The sequence below is a fragment of the Hemiscyllium ocellatum genome, chromosome 26, assembly GCF_020745735.1.
Source record: "Hemiscyllium ocellatum isolate sHemOce1 chromosome 26, sHemOce1.pat.X.cur, whole genome shotgun sequence".
NCBI classification, from domain to species: Eukaryota; Metazoa; Chordata; class Chondrichthyes; order Orectolobiformes; family Hemiscylliidae; genus Hemiscyllium; species Hemiscyllium ocellatum.
The window spans coordinates 40519357-40533767 of NC_083426.1; the positions used below are offsets into that span (position 1 = coordinate 40519357).

The window sequence follows — 14411 nt, forward strand, 5'->3', positions numbered from 1 at the left end:
ACAGGCAAAATTAAAAAAACTAAAGGCCTCAGTTCTGATCAGCAGTGTACAGCCATGCTATTCTATGCTTCCTTTCAAACTGCTGGTATGCAGCATTGTTTGCACTGGAAAAGACTGAGTGTCATGGCCTAAAGAATTTGAGATGCATTGTGGTACTGAAAACTTCTGGAATTTCCATATATTCTAAAGAATAAAGTTAAATTTCATCAGTTATTCCAGAAGACATGTAGAAGTTACTATTAAAAACTACTTCAGGGTTTTGTTCTGGGAGAATAATTTGTTTTGGACCACAAAGTATTCAATGTTTTTAACTTGGGAAACACCATGCCCTCGGGGCCAGTTTGAACTGAGAGGCCTTTATTTTTCTCACTATTTGATCGCAGAATGTGGGCATCACTGGCTGTGGCAGCTTCTACTGACCATCCCAAATTGCCTGGAGGAGTTGTGGTGAATGGTCTCCTTGAACCACTGCAATCTTGTGCAATACTATTTGGAAGGAAAAGTTTAGGATTTTGATACCACAATAGTGAAGGAACGGCGATATATTTCCAAGTTGGGATGGTTTGTGGCTTGGAAGGGAAATTGCAGCTGATGATATTCCTGTTTGCCTATTGTTCCTGCCCCTTAGATCTGTACTCATGGAGTTTGGGAGAATTAGGGGAGGATTTGATTAAAACTTTCAGGATCCTGAGAGACCTGGATAGAGTGGACATGAAGCAGACTGCAGTTTCCACTGACAGAGACTTGGACCTGAGGGCACCTCCCAACTCCTGTACTCAATGCTCTCACCAATAAAGGAAAGCATACTAAACACTTTCTTCCCTATCCTATTTACCGGAGACTCCACTTTCAAGGAACTATGAACTTGCACTCAAAGGCCTCTTTGTTCAGCAACACTCCCCAGAAACTTACCATTAAGTGCATAAGTTCTGCTCTGATTTGCCTTTCCAATGATGCCTTTTGTATTCAGCTGTGGTGATACAATGGCTTTAAGAGGTGTATTGCATGCTGGGTTTTTTTTTGAAGAGAGGTGTTCAGACAAAAGGTGGTGAATCATCTCTTCCAAGCCAATAAAGTAAAACTGTTTGAGGGGCCTTGTTTTATTTTCATATAAAAATTAAAATAATAGAAGCAACATGAACAGTGGAGCCAGGCTCCCACAGAACCATGGGTTTAGTTTGGTTTTCAGTTACTCGGGTTTTGAAGTTCTCTCTCTCTCGTACAATATTCTGTTTATTCTTTTTTTGGTGGTTATTGAAATGAGTGAAGATTTGTTTGACACAACCACTGGTCTAAGACTGATGGTTTTGGTGCACATCGCTAACCATGTGGAACCTTGTACATCTTTCTCTCTCTCTGCCAGAACTTTCTCTTGGTGTCCTTTCCTCCGGGACTGGAGAAACATCGTATGTGAAATAATCTCATTTTACTGAATTTGCTTATGCCAAGGGTGTGTTATGGGATGTTACTAGATTAGAACAGTTGTTATTTAGTAGGAGTCACAACGAAAAAAGGGAAAAGAAGAAAAGAAAAGAATATGATGGGGTCAGGTCCAGACAGGCTCGCAAGAGAATTTAGAGTTTGGTAATAAATTCTAGTTATTTCTACAACCTCCATATGCTCAAATTAAAAACCAGTCAAGATTCGATTAACTAATACCTTATTGTCTGACACCCTCCAAAAGCCTCAAGTTTGTCTCAAACATTGTTCCCCATACACTACACCCTGCCAAGTCCCACTGAATCACTGTGTGATCACATTGGTACACAGTTCTCTGACAATTTAAACTTAACATGCTCATCCTTGAGCTGAAATTCTTCCATAGTCTTATCTCACTCTTCACGACAACATCAGCACTCATGCTTTCAGCTAGTTAGATCCCATTCTCTGGAATTTCCAGCCAAATTCTCCAAATTTCCATCTCCCTCCCCCAATCAGAAGCATGACTTTTTGTCTAACTCTCTTCTGTCATTCATTGGCTCAGCATATGTATTTTACACAAAGCTCAAACATCTGGCAACATATCACTACTCAAAAAGTAATTTAGAAATACACATTATTAGCTGTTAATGCAAACACTGGTTATTTCTGCAAAAATATTTACTATAGGATATCTAATTAATAATAAAGGATTGATGCTACAGTGCAATGATAAATATGTTAGAAGATATGCATACTTCCAAGACTGCAAACACAAAGACGGAAGAAGCTAATTTTGTGGAAAAAGGAAAACAATGCTAATTATATTGAAATAATAAATCAATTTGGCCTGTTAGGCAAACATGTATGCAATTTAATAAATTCAGATGATGTTATTGTCTCACACCATGGAAATTAGAAATTGTACCTTCACACCATTAAAAAATGTTCAGTTTGGAAATTTAGCTTGTATGTTAAAGAAAATTCACAAAAACCAAACAAAGATTATGGTGTTTAAATTGCGCCCGAGATTTGATTTTTAACCAGCCCATTAATTATCTTCTATAAGAGATTCTGAAACGATGTTACTACTTGAAATGCTTTGAGCCAAATAAAATAATAATGACAACTTTTGAGGGATAATGTAGAAGGATTTCTAATTACATAAAAGGTGTATTGTTTTAGAATCTTTGGGCCAAATTATAGGACAATTTCTAAATAGACAAGAATCTACTTCCTAGGCTTGACTCCGTTTTACTTGACAGCATTAAATAATTGTATGAAGACTGTAACTGTAACCTGCAATACAACCAAAGTTTATATGTGCGTCTTCATCAGTGTGACCTTTCAAATTTATGTCTTTAGCATTTTGGTTGCTTTCCACATGGTTAGCGATGTGCACCAAAACCATCAGTCTTAACCTAGTGGTTGTGTCAAATAGATTTTCACTCATTTCGATAAGCACCAAAGAAAGAATAGACAGAATATTGTACAAGATTCCTGTAATTCAGTTGAGGAGTTTTGATGTAATGTTTCCTACAAAGCCAGTGCTCAACTGACATAACTGAACTAATTAATTAGCTAATTAAAATAATTGCAAAACTTAAGGTAAAAATCCAATATTTCAGGATGTTTATACAGTCTACAATTCAATGATTTTAAAGGATTTCTGCTGATTGATAATCTTAACAGTGGCATGTGCTGCTTCTGTATCTTCTAAATCAGTGGTCTCTAATCCTTTTCGTCACAAGATCACATTTTGAATTTAAATGTAACCCAAGATTTAGCCCAAAGAAAACATGGAATAAGTAGATTTATATACCAAGGAAAAAAACTAAACCCAATCATAAATTAATTTTGTCATCTATTCAAGTCTAGTTTGATGCGTATTACTGTATATTATTTGCCAGTGCCTTTGAGCCTGACTTGTAGTTCAAGCCTATTAGTCACATACAGTCCATGAAATGGGTATCGGTGAGGTGGGTGCGGGATTTGGACTTGATTATCTTTCGGAGAATTCTCTCTCTCTCCAATGTGAAGTCCAAGTAACTTTTCATTAAAAAGCACAGGTAGACATGGGTGGGTGTTTTATTCTCTTTATGAGTACCCAAAAATCGTTGTCCCTCTATCATTTAGCTCACTATCATTTTGCATTGCAACCAAGGGTTCAGGAAAAATTTATAAGGATGTTGCCAGGGTTGGAGGATTTGAGAAAGGGAGAGGTTGAATTGGCTAATGCTATTTTTCCTGGAGCATTGGAGGCTGAGGAGTGACCTTATAGAGGTTTATTAAATCATGAGGGGATGGATAGGATAAATAGACAAAGTCTTTTCCCCGGGGTGGGGAGTCCAGAACTAGAGGGCATAGGTTTAGGGTGCAAGCAGAAAGATATAAAAGAGACCTAAGAGGCAACTTTTTCTCGTAGAGGGTGGTATGTGTATAGAATAAGCTGCCAGAGGAAATGGTGGAGGCTGGTACAACTGCAACATTTAAAAGGCATCTGGATGGGTATATGAATAGGAAGGGTTTGGCGGGATATAGGCCAGGTGCTGGCAGGTTGGGATATCTAGTCAGCATGGACAAGTTGGACCGAAGGGTCTGTTTCCGTGCTGTACATCTCTATGACACCATTAGTTCATAAATCAAACACCTGATGGAATTTGATAGCTAACTTACCAATGTCTACTTGAAGGAATGGATTGGAGACCAATACAACTATTTACTTCAACACATCTAATTCCTAAAAACCTCTACAAATCTTTTGCTAACTTCTTCAGGTGTTGTTCTAAATTGCTCTAACTTGGTACCACTGCAGGTTCAGTCTTATAGCAGATATAGATAACAATGAGTTGCAAGAGATTTGTTATACTGTATTGGAACTATCAATCATTTTTAGTAGTCCACTGCCTACAATGTGTTCGATAACCTTCAGGGCTTCTGGAACCTCTCTGTATTTGTATTCCGTAACTGTATGAGAGCCATAAGTCACATCTCCACAGGATAATTCTGGTTGCTTAGCAACTAATCTGTCTGATACAAGTAATAGCATAGTTTGGCTTCAGATAAAAGTATTGTGATTCCTGCCATTGAACTTGAAATTGACAAACATTATTGTTTGTTCTTGATTATAGCTGTCAATGGAAAAGAAGAACATACTTTTAACAATGGTACGGACACATGCTGTCCATGACATTTTGGACTTTAATTCCAACATCCACCTTCTCATATTGCTGCTGTTTGTCCACGGGCAAACATGAAAGATATCTACACAACTACCTTGTTGATTTCGGTGACACTCATCTGTGGCACCCTGTTAAAATCCATAACCATAGGTCTGTAACAAAGCTCAGTTTCAATGACCGAAAGGGCTATGCGTGAATTGGAGGTTTAAATGTAAGCTGAACTGCAGCAAGTTGCAGAATCCCTAAGGCACCTGTCTAAAAAAACATTTATTCTTCATTAAATTCAGATGTGTGTGTGCCTGGTCAATAACCATAAGTTCAATGCAAATAACAAAGGAAACAAAAATACCACTGTTACAAATTCATCCACTGAGCTTTCCTTTTTTTGACCCTCCAACAACTAACAACTCACAGAGGGTTTCCTACTGGAATATGCATGCTGGCATTTCAAATTACACCAGAAAATTGATACTGCCAAACCCATTACCACAAAGTGAAGTATATCAAAAACAAGAAAAAGCAATGAAACGTCCAAAATTATGCTGCAGGTTCACAGGAAATAAAAAAAAAATGCCTGATTACGATTACATCTTCAGCATAATTATGACAGAACAATTCTGAATACCTTCATTATATAGGCACAATAGTTTTAGAGATAAGAAACTGGAATTATTTCATTGTCATTGCTTTACTTAATGAAGCTTCTGCCTGCTTTCTGCAAGGCAATTACAATATATGTTAATAAAAGCTCTATCTAACCCTTACACAGGCTGATTTATGAGGGCCTGATGCAGTGTAATTTTGCCAGAAGTAAAGCTTTGTGGAATATTTAATAATATGGAACCAAACAAATTCAGCTTCTGTACTGTCAAAATGAATACAAAGCTTAACTTTACAGTTTTATACTATTTTTCATATTCTCTCATATTCCATAGCTTATAAATTATTTTGAAGTGGAGTCGATATTGTTTTGTAGGTCTAGAAAATCTATAAGCTATAAACAATTAAGCAAAGTAAATATCATTATCTGAATTTCTAAAGACGTTTTGGATGTAGGGTGGGAGGGTGATTAAACAATTCTGAATTCTTAAGTAAACACATTGGTTAACACATGAAGTGGAAAGTCCTCGTGCAGAAGTTGTGTTCCACATTTAATTCTTTGTATCATCAATTTTCATACTGAAATCAATTACATGATTTTTGTCAGCGGAGTAACAGCCTTAAAGATCATAAATTTCCCAGATTATGTTTCTGTTTTACACAAAGTGACCTGGAGATGGATTGTAAATGTTTGGAGGTGGTACAGAGGATTTGTAAGATTATAATGTTGATATAATTCTTTTCAGTTTGAGAGAAATGCAGGAAATTTCACAAAGTAGTACAATTTCTCAAGTACATCTGGAAACCAAGAAATCACAGAAACAGCCTAAAAAGTAATTTAGTTTGCAGGCTGAGAGGGAATAATGCACATGGGACAATTAGCAGCATATAATAGCTTGTTTCAACGTTGCAAGAGGGTATGAGAAAAATAGTTTTGATTTACGAGCAACCGGTCATTTTTAATTAGGCTCAGTTGTTGACAGATATTGGCAGCTCAGTAAACTTTTCATTTGCATAACATGCAGCTAATTTAAATATTTTGCAGTAATACATTTAAAATGTGCATTCTGCATCATTTGCATAATTTCCTTACTAAGCTATTTCCTTTCCAGCGCAATAAGCAATTTTTTTTATTTCAGTAGATTTGAATGTAATTTGAAAAATAATCAGCATGTGAATACAGATGCTGAGACCAAATATCCTGAACATTTATTAAATATCAGTGATGACTAATCATAAATATGTGAACTTGACTAACTTACTGCTGAAGACAGCTCATAGTGGACTTTAAACTCAACTGTTTCTTCTTCCGCAGATGCTGCCAGGCTTGCTGAGTTTCTCTTGTATTTTTTGTTTTTAATTTAAAATTTCAGCATCTGAGATATTTTCCTTTTATTTGCGTGATATGATTAGTGTTTCACATAACAAATTTGAGTTCATTTGTGAAGGGAAACAAGGCAAGAGAATATCCTATGTACATACTTATGAGAAAAGTAGTGACCTTGATATGCATGTCAACAGATACCCAAATCTAACAAGATAAGTAGATAAGGTGGTTAAAAATTATCTTTTTCTTATGACACAGAGTTAAGGTATCTCAGAGCAGGGAGGCAAAGCTCGAACTATATGAAACATCAGTTGGCCACAGATAGAATACTGCAAACAATTATAGTCATTGCATTGTAAAGGCCACGATCGCACTGGAGGGGTAACAGAGGAGATTTCTCAAGATGTTGCCAGAAATGAATAATTTCGGTATGACAAAATATGGGATAGGCTGGGTGTTAAATAGACACAATTACACTATAGAAAAATGAATAAAAGACTTCGATGGAATAAATAGGAGGTACTCACCTCCTTTATCTTAGAGGTTAATAATTAGGGGCATGGATTTAAATTGATTGATAATAGGAATGGAAGGAACTTAAAGTGATGGAGTTCTGAGATTTAAATGGATGGTGGAGGCAGAACCCTTATTACATTTGAATAAGTACTTGGATTTCCACTTAAACATTCTTAGCTTTGTGATTTGTAGCAAATAGAAAGAAGAGAGGAGGATTTTGGTTAGCGCTTTCTCATATATTGTAAATTTCTTAAATTTACAATCCTTAACATGAATAAACAGGAACTCAATCAATTTTCTATACTATGTAGTCATGGCAGAAAGTGCATGTTTCAACTTCAAATATGGCCATCTACAATGCCCCAAAAAGTGAAGGTCATCATGGTCTCAACTTCAAAAATATAGGACCATTTCAGATATCAACAGGAAAAATCTCAAGAGCAACTTTCAAGAGCCTCTTGCAATTACCTGCATATCTTGCGTTAGTAGAAATGAGAGTATCCAATAATTTTTGCCTCTTGCAGTATCATAAATTAAATAATTAACATACAATTACTGGTAAAAATGGCTGCATGCACAACTGCAAACAAAAACTAGATGCACATGCAACTTATAGTCCATAAAAGTTGCCAAATTCCAAAACACATGAAAGACAGAAAGAAAGATGTGAATTCTTCCTTTATTTCAAATATGGAGGACAACTATAGAATGGTTTCACTAAAATTAATGTGTTAAGAGTTTCCTTTAAATTTGGTTATTGCATAACACTGATGCTCACAACGTTCATGCGGATCAACCAGAGCAAGCAACTGTCAACGTTCAATATAAATTAGGATCAATCTGTAACTAGAAGTTTCTCCATTAAATTCTGAACTCGACGGTACACTTTTTTTTCATAAAGCAATCAGTCAAGGATGTCCTGTACACCTATTGTAAAATTTAGATGATACAAAGAAGAATAAACAAAGTTACGGGAGACTCACAAACCATTCATCTTTATGGGATCCGTGATAAGACATGAACACAAGAAAATAATTGCCTCCAGATAAGAGTTTCATGACAACTGCAGCAACTTCTACAAATGTCCCACAGTTTAGTTTGTACTTCATTGCTGAAACTAGGAGAAATTACGAGTGCATTTTTCTGAGAATATATTAATAGCTAACTTTTATTTGTTTTAGTGAATAATACAGGATACGGAGTCTCTGTTTCTTTCTGCAAATTCACCAATAGCATGCACACCTGATAAAATATCATGATCATGATCATAGTAGAAAAAGTGCGAGAATATCTAATAGAAGTCAAAGGGAATGAATTGTTGTGAAGTTGCGTAGATATTTGTGAATTGGAAAGCAGAAAGTTAGAATTTGTTTGTAAAAATGATGTGGGAAAGTCTGTGTGGTCCCTTTAAGAGGTGAAGGGATTTTCAAGGCTTAGAGAATTAAACAAAACAAAATTGCAAGCTGCTGTAGATACACAGATAGTTCTGAAATTGAAACGTATGCATCCATTGCCTGTTTGATTGGCAACCTAGGTTTGTTTTCATGTTAAAGCAACCAGCTTGACTATTAGCCAATTAATTTAAACTAGGCTTGAGATACTAAATTCGAATTAAATTTAAATCTGATATTTTTAACACCTAGAACCAATCCAATTGTAAAGAAACTAATAGGTAATCAAGAGTAAATAAGAAGTGGGTTTTTGAAAATCAGGGTGAGAACAAACTGCTATCTGAAGAGTAAATATCTGGCTCTCAGAGAAATCCTTAAGCTCTCTGATTAAGCAATATCTAAAAGGGTACTATAGCACTCTTAACTAATATTCCTGACACATGAATTAGAGTACTCTGCAAAACTTCACAACAGAATCCCCTAGATCCAATGGTCTTCACCCTATGGTTTTAAAAGAAGCAGCTGCAGAGCTTACATGCATAGTGGAGATATGTTTATAGCCCATAAATTGTGTGTCTTACAATTGTGACCACCACAACCGCCTGATGAAGGAGCGGCGCTCCGAAAGCTAGTGCTTCCAATAAAACCTGTTGGACTATAACCTGGTGTTGTGTGATTTTTAACTTTGTCTGTATCAATGGTGCTGAGGTGGAGGTGATCAAGAGCTTTAAGTTTCTAAGAACTAATATCACCAACAAACGTCCATTCACATCAACATTACAGTTAAGGAAGCACACAAACACCTCTACTTCCTCAGAAGGCTAAGGAAATTTGTCATATCTTTAATGACTCATACTAACTTTTATAGATGCACTATAGAAAGTATCCTATCTGAATGCTTTGCAGCTTGATATGGCATGAAAATAAGAGTTGTGAATACTGCCCAGTCAATCACGAAAACCTGCCTTCCTTCCAATGACTCCATCTACACTTCCCATTACCGTGGGATTGTAGCCAACATAATCAAAGACTCTCCCACCCCGGTTATACTATCTTCCATGGAGCAAAAGGCTTGAAAATGCATATCAACAAATTGAAGAACAGCTTCTTCCCCACTATTATCAGACTTATGAACGGACCTCTCATATGTTAGAACTGATCTTTCTCTGCAACTTTTCTGTAGCTGTAACATTATGTTCTGCAAACTGTTCTTTTACTTGTCTGGTTAGCACATGTTACAATACGTTTCACTGTATCTCGGTACATGTGACAAGAATAAATCAAATCAAATCGCCACTATACCTCTTGAGCTAGGTGCATTTTTGTCAGATGTATTCAGTGTTTTTGCAATCATGGCTCACAATCTGATAATATAGCAATACTTTTGCCAGCACTTGAAATTTGTCAGATGTATTCAGTGTCATAAATATTTATTGCCAGGAAGCCATGTCTGGATCATCCATTTCTAAGAATACTTCACCTTTTTTCTTCTATTATAGACTTTTCTGTCTCAGTAACACCTCCTGTGGGTAGCTATGTGACTTCTTGCTTTCCTGTCACTCTGTCCTACTTCAGCATATTTTCTTAAAGTCTTTCAGATACAGCATTCACTTGTAATTGCTGGTCACTGTCAGCACTACTAAAGTGGCATTGCTCCACAAATGCTCTTCACCATCAATGCTCAGTAGTGAATTCACCAAAGATCCTTTGACAGCACCTGCCAAATCCATTTCGAAGAACAAGGGCAACAGATACATGGGAACACCACCAGCTGCATGTTCACCTCCAAGCCATTTCGAAATAAATCACTATTCTTTCACGGTCACTAGGCCAAAATCGTGGAACTCCCTCCCTAAGGGCATTGTGGGTCAACCTACAGCATATGGACTGCAGTAGTTCAAGGAGGCAGCTCAGGCAGCAGTGTTGATGACACCTTGTACAATTTTACTAATGATTGAGAGTAGACTAATGGACCACTAGGACTGTGTGATGGTCACTCTTCGCCTGATATTATTATTGCTCATCTTACTTGCTCAAAATGCTTTTATTTTGCACTAAAAGCAGTGCTGCAACTCTGTGCTACTACGCTAAAGGGTTTTCCCACGGTTTGTAGTCAAAATGGAGGATTCCCACCTTCTTGCATCTAAAATGGAGAATACCTGCCTTTTGTGGCTAAAATAGATGTTAGTGAGTTTTGAGAAGCGTTGTAGCTCAGGTTGAGGTTCTGGAAGTAAGTTTGCTTGCTGAGCTGGAAGGTTTGTTTTCAGACTTTTCGTCACCATACTAGGTAACATCATCAGTGAGCCTCTGGTGAAGCGCTGGTGTTATGTCCCGCTTTCTATTTGTGTGTTTGGGTTTCCTTGGGTGAGTGCTGCCATTTCCTGTGTTGGTGTAATTTCCTGTTCTTTATCTCAAAGGGTAGTAGTTAGGGTCCAAGTCAATGTGTTTGTTGATACAGTTCAGATTGGAATGCCATGCTTCTACAAATTCTTGTCAGTGTCTCTGTTTGACTTCTCCTAGGATGGAGGTGTTGTCCCAATAGTAAGAGTGGGTCTTGTCTTTTTGTGGCCAGTTGATGTTCATGTATCCTGGTGGCTAGTTTTCTGCCTGTTTGTCCAATGTAGTGTTTGTGATAGGTCTTGCAAGGTATTTTGTAAATGACATTAATTTTGCTTGTTGTCCGTATAGGGTCTTCCATGCTCATTAGCTGCTGTTTTAGTGTGTTGGTGAGTTTGTGGGCTACCATGATGCCAAGGGGTCTGGCAGTCATTTCTGAGATGTCTTTGTAGGGGAGAGTGGCTAGGGTTTCTGGGTACATTTTGTCTGCTTTTTTGGGTTTGTTGCTGAGAAATTGGCAGATTGTGTTCATTAGGTACTTGCTCTTTTTGAATACGCTGTATAGGTGATTTTTCTCTGCTCCGTTCCTCTGTGCTGCATGTATGTATTGAAATAATGTTCTAATGAAGCTTCATTTGTGGGTGTTGGGATGAATGCTTTTGTAGTTCAGTATTTAGTCCAGATGTGTTGTTTTCCTGTAGATGCTGGTTTGAACACAGTGAAATGATATCAACACAGGGAATGACATCACCAACACAAGGAAACCGAAACGCATAAATAGAAAAAGTGGGACATAACGCCAGTGCTTCACCAGAGGCTCACTGATGATGTTACCTAGTATGGTGACAAAACGTCTGAAAACAAACCTTCCAGCTCAGCGAGCAAACTTACATTCAAAATAGATGATTCCTAGCTTTTCTGCAGTTCTTTAAATGATTTCCATTGACTTTTCCATTAATAAATACTGCTGGCTTTAATAAACAATGCCTACTTTTATTAAATGACCCCTACTACTAGTGGTTTGAACAGATGTATCCCACTTCTTTAATGGATTTTCTGAATGATTCCGGCAGCTTCAAAGATCATCCATGCTTTAAGAGAATTTCTCCACCTGCCTCTCCATGGTTTATTTCTCATGGTTTAAATAAATGTTCCCTGTCTCTGTTTTGGCTTTAATGACGGAGCTCTTACCTTTTGTGTGCCTTCAATAAAATCTCCCAATCTTTTTCTTTTGTTAGACTAGGACTGCTTAAGGTCTTAATCTATCACTTTGTCACTTTAATTCTGGCTTTGTAACAATCCCTGTGTTTACAACCTCAGTTGAAATTGCCTTTGTGCCCTTACTTTTCTTGCTGTTATGATGCCCTTCCACCATGCTGGTGGTGCTCAATCTCAGCTCTAAATATTTCTTGTTTTAGTTTTCCCAAACTGTAACATTTTATCATCTTTAAAAAAATCACTCACCCTGCAGGGATTTTAACTTCACTTTCAAAGCCAACTATGTGCATTCACTCCCCAGATGAACACCAAGTTACCTGAAGCAGTTTGTACATGCTTTGGAGTAACTAACTGTTATTCTCCAGGGACTCCCTAACTTAGCTGCTGCATTGCATTATTTACCAGGCCAAAAATGCTTTTATCACTCTAGTTTTTTTTATATTAATTTTTGCCACGTGAATTTCTTCCATAATTGTTCTTAAATATTAATTTCTTTCCTGCTACTGACTGCATGAGCAGAAAACTTAAAGCGGAGTTTAAAAATATTGGAAGTTTCAGACTTCCACTGCTGCCAACAAGTTATACAAAGCAGCGAAATGAAATCAATATGCTGCTTACTGTGTTATACATGCAGCTAAAAATGGCCTGCACCTCACCATGGGGCAGGTTTTCTGCCACCATTCTTGAGTGTAGGGATCTATACACAAGAAGCTTGGTGTGGTGTGGCAGAGGAAGGCCACAAAGTGGTCTAACTTGAGAAGCTCTTGTATTGAATAAGTAGCGATTTAATACACGCTAGTAACTGGCGAAAGGTTACATTGATGTGATAGCAATATACCTATTTCTATGAGGAGGACCTGGATGTCAAGTCTTAGTCCTAAGAGACTGTAAGCTGTTCTTCCCACAACATCACGTGATATCATCAGTCTGTGGTGCTAAACGAACCACTTAGTCTTAACCTTTCCATACTCGTCTACAACACCCCAGCCCACACTTAGAGAAGAAACTTAACTTTAAAAGCAACATTCTGCATCTTGTAATATTCTGAAAGCCAATGATTCGCTGCTAAATTCTTAGGGTAAAAATACTCTCCATACCATTATGCTAATTTAATCTGCAGGCAACAAGTTCTTTTACACAATATCACCATCCAACTACTTCCCTCTAATATACACAATCTGAACTCTTTAACCTATTTTAGATGTTCACAGTTAATCCCTTCAGCTCTCTCACCTTGTTGACATACCTTCAAGGTAAGGTGACCAGAATGCAAGCAATGTTAAGATTTGTTTCATTCATTGGTTATTGAATTGGTTCAATTTACTGGAGATGTTCTTTTTATCTTCTGATTAGGCACTTAACAGTGTTCTGTACTCAAACTTCAGACTTGAACTCAGAGATTCATTCTGCTTCAATTTGAATTCCATGTTGAATCCCTTTTTTGCTAATTTTCAAGCATCTTCAGCCAGAAGTACAAAGTGAATGATCAGCCTCCTCTTGTACCTAGCTTACAGATGTCAGTCTTCAACCAATTCAAAGCACTCCAAGAAATAACTGAAGGCATTGGATAAGAGCATATTGAGAATAACATACAAGCCTGGACACAGATTTGGTGAACAAATAGGAAGCAGCAAGGAGAATAATGGCACCTTATTGAGTTCACAGGCTACAACTACTGGAGTCCCAAATGTATCTGGGATGGGAACTAAATTGTTTACATTATAATTCACTGAGGTGGATGCAGGGACTGAATGTATGGCACTTAAACTTACCAATTTTACTAAAACAGGTCTGAAAATAAGTTGTCAAGAGGAGATAAAATGTGACTGCAAAGGTTTATAGATAAGTGACTAGGCAAAGATTTGGCAGATAGACTAGAACGTGCAAAAATGTGAATGTATTTACTTTGGTAAAAAGAATAAAAAATAGTAATTAATTGAATGGAGAGAGTTTGCAAGACTTTGAAGTGCATAAAGATTTGGGTGTCCTGATGTACAAATCATAACAAATTAGTTTGCAGGTACATGTTATTAGGAAGGCAAATGGAATGGAATTTGTTGCAAATACAACAGAACGTGCAAGTTGGGAAATTTTACCAAAGCTGCACAGGACCCTGAATGACACCATGTGAAGTACTGTAAAGAGTTTTAAACCCCTTATTTGAAATAAAGGATATACTTATATTAAAATATTCACTTGACTCATTCTTGGAATGACAAGTCTGTCTTAAGACAAGGCTGAGTCTGTAGCCACAACAGTTAAAAAGAATGAAAGGTGATCTTATTGAAACATAAAAGATCTTGAAAAGACTTGGTAAGTTACATAATAGGCTTCCCTCTCCCAGCCTTGAACCAAGTGACACAGTTTAAGAATTAGGTCTCCTTTTCTGTTCTCAGAGTCTTCAGTGGAATTTTCTTCACT

The 14411-nt window shown here is 37.1% G+C and overlaps 1 protein-coding gene across 4 annotated transcripts in view; it reads right to left on the bottom strand.

Moving 5' to 3' along the window:
* Positions 1-14411, bottom strand: part of LOC132828427 (ankyrin repeat and SAM domain-containing protein 1A-like) — a 349239-nt gene that overhangs the window by 72180 nt on the left and 262648 nt on the right. The gene's annotated exons all lie outside the window — the stretch shown is intronic.